Genomic DNA, 6,090 nt, shown 5'->3' with positions numbered 1-6,090 from the left:
GCACAGGGAAGTACACAGTTCACTGGTGCGATCATTGGGAACTTTGCAATTTCTATTGCGGCAGGAAACTGCATTATTTCATTTTTTTTCAAACTTTTCTGGGACATTACGCTCAGGACCTCCCTAACAGAGTGCATGTCTGCTGCACTCGCTGACCTACTTTTATTTCACCTAAATAAGCTGTTATGTTATTTAGTATGATATTTTGTATATTAAAAATTTCTGTGTTCTAGTTAATGAATCGAAACTTTATTATAAATTGCAGGATTTGATTAATCACAAACCACGAAGTGCAATAACATCTAACGTTACTTATTCGTTCACATGAAGTCACATGCATAAAATATTAAAATATAATGTTATTTATATTTTGCTTAGTTTTGAAATAACCAGACGACATATATGTGTGTGTGTGTAATATGAGTATAAATCAGATGACATCTTTCTAATCCTCCACAATAACTTGTTAATGTGGTGGGGTTTCAGAGAGTTGAGTCCGTTACATTAAACAATTCTGAATATATATGCAAATAAGCAAGTCCCGACAATTACAACCGATGTAAAGTCGCGGTGGAGCAGAATGTATGAGAACTACATTTTGACAGTGTTTAGCGTTTAGTAGGTAGTGTGATGCCAAAGAAAATGTATTGCTTTCGGAATAAGTGTGTAAAAGCACTTTCCTACACAAAATATTTATACAGTCAGATCTTATAGATATGTTCAGATCGATGATTTAGAAGTTTCAAGACGGGGATATCCCTTGTACTTAGTGACCTTGGAAACAAAGAAATGTGGATCAACGAGGAGCACCAGAACCATCCAGAACACTGGATTAAGCACACTGATTAAGTCACTGAATGTAGCACTTATGCATTTCTGTGCGATCAAACTGTTGACACGGGCGCTTGGAAACCGTCGTCCTCGTATACTATAAAGATATCGAAAGCAAACAGGTAGGAGTAGTGTGCTTTTCACATGAAAGCCTTTTGCAATGAAAACTACACTGCAGAACTATTGTCAAAATATACGGTCGTCAGATAGAGCACGACCGGACATGACCACTTAGAATGTAACAGTGGTAACGCTCCAAATTCGTTTTTTAATATAACGTACTCAATCTCGGTATACACTATGTTTGTTGTATTGTTGTTGTTGTTGTTATAAGTCAGTGTTTTATTTATTACATGTATCATTGTTCTTTAATGAATATACATTGTGTCTGTTGTGTTGATATTGTTTATTTCTCACTGCTCCTTAATATTTGGTCTTATGTTTCTTATATTATTAACTCTCTGCTTAACGTTCACTTAGAACTAATCTTACGAGGAAGGGTGCTTGAGGTACGTATAGGCTGTACCTGTTTTCGTTCATGAGTTTAGATGTCCTTTGATAAAATGTTGAAATGTTTTGTTAATATATTAGCATGAATTAAATTTACTGTAAAAGTCTAAAAGTGGTTTGTTATGGAATTATAAACAGTGGACAAATATCGTCCATAACATATTTATTAAAAACCATTTGACCGCAAGGACACCAAATAATATTCGTGGACATGTTTAATCTGACGGCCCTCCCAGTGGCACAGCGGTATGTCCGCGGATTTACAACGCTAAAAACTGGGTTTCGATACCCGTGGTGGGCAGAGCACAGATAGCCCGTTGCGTAGCTTTGTGCATAATTACAAACAAACTTAATTTGACGATAATTCTGAGTTTCGTTCGTTTATTTAACAGTAGGTGAACAATACATTATAGTTTTATTGTTATAAACTATTGTTTTGTTTTTGTCTAGTCTAGCGTTAATTAATTAGAATGCTATGCTCCTTACGTTATTCATTGATTTGTTATGATAATCAGTGTTATTAACTTCTCACTCTTATTTGATAAACAAACATTGTTTTTTTTGTTGTATTGTTACGTCTCCGTTTGTTAATTAACTTTCCGTAACTTCGTTCCGACGAAACTTTAGCGACACAAGTCCTTACTTAATAAAACTGGTTTATTCTTTCCGAATACAACTTTACGATACACCTATTTTCAACAATCACGCTAAAACTCTCAAAAAACGTCTCTCGTGCTCTCTGACTGCAGTTCAATTACTCACTGTCTACACACACATTATTGCGTCACGTTCTCACCCTCTTATATATACCAGCCTACCCTATCTAGTAAATACTAGAGCATTCGCCAAGGTACGGGATAGTTCTAGAAACTAGAGGGCGTGAGAATAGTCACGTGATCTCGATGACGCAACAGTATTATTATCAAAATAAGGTATTATTTTGATTAAACAGTGTTTAATTCATTGTGTATTTCATTTGATAAATAAACGTTATATAGCTTTTAACCTTTTTTTCTTTCATTCATTCTTCCATTGCATTTTAGTGTTTTTAACGATCAAAATGTACAGCAAGTAATTCAGAGATGCCCTCATGTTTTACAAACACTAATTATTTGGTTGGTTGAATTTCGAGGGCTATTGGCGCTCGAAATGATAAACTATGATAGAAGGAAGACAGCTAGTCAATATCACCAACCGCCAACTCTTAGGCTACTCTTTACCAACGAAATATCACAGTATAACACCTCACAGCTCATACGGCGAGCATGTTTGCAAATTGCGAGTTGAACCGCTAGGCCACGTCATTTAATAATAGTATATTAGCACAGCGATGCTAGTTTTATAAACATTCTGCTTATAAAATAACTTCATTTGAGATCCTCTTCGCCACTTTTTGAAAAATCACCCGTAATATAGTTGAAGTTATTTTATTTTGCGCATTAATTTACCATCTATCAATTTCTGTACAAACTATAATATAGTTTTAAATGCCAATAAATACACGACTTTTAAAGTATTAATAAGTATGGAAAAAGGACAATATATATATTTACTGTAGTTTGCCCGAAAGATACGAACTGCCACCTAACTTAATAACACCAAATAAGCTCGTGCACATTCTCGTCCGACGGAGGGCGGAGGAGGTGGTCGACCTCCCCGTGGGTAAGGCCGAATAAAAGTTCTTCCCCTCAAACATTCAACGGTTCTCAGGAACGTAAACGACCTTGACCTAGTAGAAGTATTGCTCCAGGTGGGCGTGGTCCTCTGTGTTTTAGGAAAAAACAAAAGACATATATATCTTTAATGGAGTATCCCGTTTTTATTGTATAGTTTTCAGTGTTATACATTGAACATTTTCGTGGAAGAGCAATTAAAGAGAAGAAGGGTCTATGTCTGTAGCCTAATTATGCATTTTATAAACGACAAACGTGGTATATAATCATTTATATAAAGCTTACAATTTGACGAATCGCAGTAACGATTTTACTCGTTTCTCTTTTGTTTTTTAACGAAGACGCCCCACCCCGGTGACTCAGCGGCGAGCTGAAAGATTTATAATGATAAAAAAATCACTGTTTGATCCTTAGGATGGGTGTAACACAGATAGCCCATTGTTAAGCTTTGCGATTTAAACCAATTACCAAGACAACTGTGATATATGGTGTTTCATAAACGGAACGTTTCTTTTGTCAGTGTTATTGGTAATTTTTATCAATGACTGTGAAACAAATTTCTGCAGTAAAATTTTTACAATGCTTAATATACCGTTAAATTATAAAACATTTTTTAAAACTTACAGAAGGGATCGTGCGTGTAACTTCATCCCTTCACCATCTCACACACATTTTACAGAAACAACACTTTGTTTTAAATTTAAAAATAGCTGATCTTGTCCACGTAGGTGTTACACTGGAGATGAAAACATCTTCTGCTTATTGCAGTGTATATTTTCAATCTAGCAAAAATGTTTAATTTTCGTAAAACTAAGTTTAATGGAAATAAATGAATACAAAATTCCATTGTTTTTTTTTTTAGTCAATAACATAAGCAAATCGTTTGATAAAATACTCCTGGAACATCAACCAAATTGCAGCTCAAGTCAGGATTTTATTTCGTTAATGATGCGTGTTTTGGACTCGTGACTACTATTTATTAACATAAGTAATAATCTGAAAACGTTTTACCCAATCTAGTATAATTAGCTTGATATATAAATAGTTATAACTCTAATTTTTGTAGTAAAAACAACTCTCTTTTTTTTGACAATATTTTGTTATTTAAAGCGAAGGCTTTTCGGAAGCAATAATAGTCATCAACGTATATATACGTAAGGAATAAAGAAAAGTGCAGAATAAGTGTTAAATTATTCATTAATTGTTTTTAATTAATCACCCTAAATATAAAATGAACAGTATTAGTAGGTGGAGTTAAACTAATAATAGCAATGAAATGATTCGTGTTTAAATGTAAAACACAACTGTGGTTTAATAAACAAATTACAAAAGAAGAAAGGAACAGTAAATAGGTCACTTATCAAAATTTAAGTTAACAGTGCAGAGAAAATAAACATTTTAAATTAACCATTATTAATTAATAGAAAGAAGTGTTATAATAAATACAAACTAATTGAGCATAGCTTGCAATAGAAGTTCTAGCTCCGCATCATTAATTATCATATATAAATATAAATATCATATATAAATCAACTTTATTCATTATCTGCTCCTACAAAAAGAGAGAGAAGAGAAAAAAAAAGAAGAAGAAAAATAAATAAGTGGGGAAAAACAAACCAAGACAGCCAGACAGAATACATTCGGCTCAATTTCACATGTTTGTTGCTCCTTAATATTTATTTTATCTTCAATGAATGAGCAGAACATGTATATCTAAAATACTAGCCCATTGCTACAGAATGGATTATCCGTGTTTTGCCCACAACATGGATTTAACCCCGCATTTCAATGTTATAAGCCGACAATTTCACCTCCTGACCAGTATGAGATTTTACATGTAGTTGCAAAGTGTTGTTAAGTTACTAAGTTTCATTCTAATACTTTTAAAAACTTTAAGATATTGGAATCGCAATGAAGCATCTAACAGATAGATGTAATCAAGCACGAAATTACAACCATGATATCACGAAAATGAGATTATAATAAGTATACACAAAAACAAATTCTTAAATATAACAGTTATAATAATTAATTATTTATAACGGGATAACACAAATATCCGGGGTTCGATCCTTGCAGCGGGAGTGGTGTATAGTACATATAGCCCACTGTGTAGTTTTGCGATTAGCAACAAACAAACAAAATTTATAACGAGACTGCAGATAGGGCTAAACTAAAAGTTTCAAAACCCGTTACTCTTATAAAATAACATCGTTATTACAAAATCATCTGATGTTTGATATCATTTGTTCTTGGCCCGGCATGGCCAGGTGGTTAAGGCAATCTGAGGGTCGCGGGTTCGAATCTCTGTCACACCAAACATACTCGCCCTTTCAGCCGTGGGGGCGTTATAATGTGACCATCAATCCCACTATTCGTTGGTAAAACAGTAGCCCAAGAGTTGGCGGTGGGTGGTGATGACTAGCTGCCTTCCCTCTAGTCTTACACTACTAAATTAGGGACGGCTAGCGCAGATAGCCCTCGTGTAGCTTTTGTGCGAAATTCAAAAACAAACAAACATTTGTTCTATCAAATGTTTCTCACTCGTGCTAAACCGAAATGTTATTACAGTAGGAAATATTTATATTCCCTAAGAATAAACCGACTTTTTAAAACATATTTAAAATCATCAAAAGTATTTAAATTGTTGCCTATTTTTTATGACCCGATTTAAACGACGTCCTACGAAAATCCTGGTAGTTACATGTCGTTAAAGTAACGTTCGTGAAAATCTGTTGGTTGTCTAAACAAATGAAACCAAACCAAAACAAAAAATGTTATCTATATATTGAAATATGGTAAAACATGATCTGGAGTTGTTTCATTGACTTTCTTAAGTTTCAGATTTCAAGAAAGCAAGTTATTTTCCTTATGTAGCTCGCATACTCATACAAGATATTTAGTACGTTATATTAAAACGATTTTGGAGTCTCATCACATAGTTAAGGTCCATATCTCCACGTCCGCTCTTGCTCTATCTGGCAGGCCCGGCATGGCCAGGTGGTTAAAGCACTCGACTCGCAATCTGGAGGGTCGCGGGTTCAAATCCCTATCACACCAAACATGCTCGCCCTTT

Source organism: Limulus polyphemus, unplaced genomic scaffold (assembly GCF_000517525.1).
Source record: "Limulus polyphemus unplaced genomic scaffold, Limulus_polyphemus-2.1.2 Scaffold1258, whole genome shotgun sequence".
NCBI lineage: Eukaryota > Metazoa > Arthropoda > Merostomata > Xiphosura > Limulidae > Limulus > Limulus polyphemus.
Note: the sequence above shows the minus strand (reverse complement) of the source record.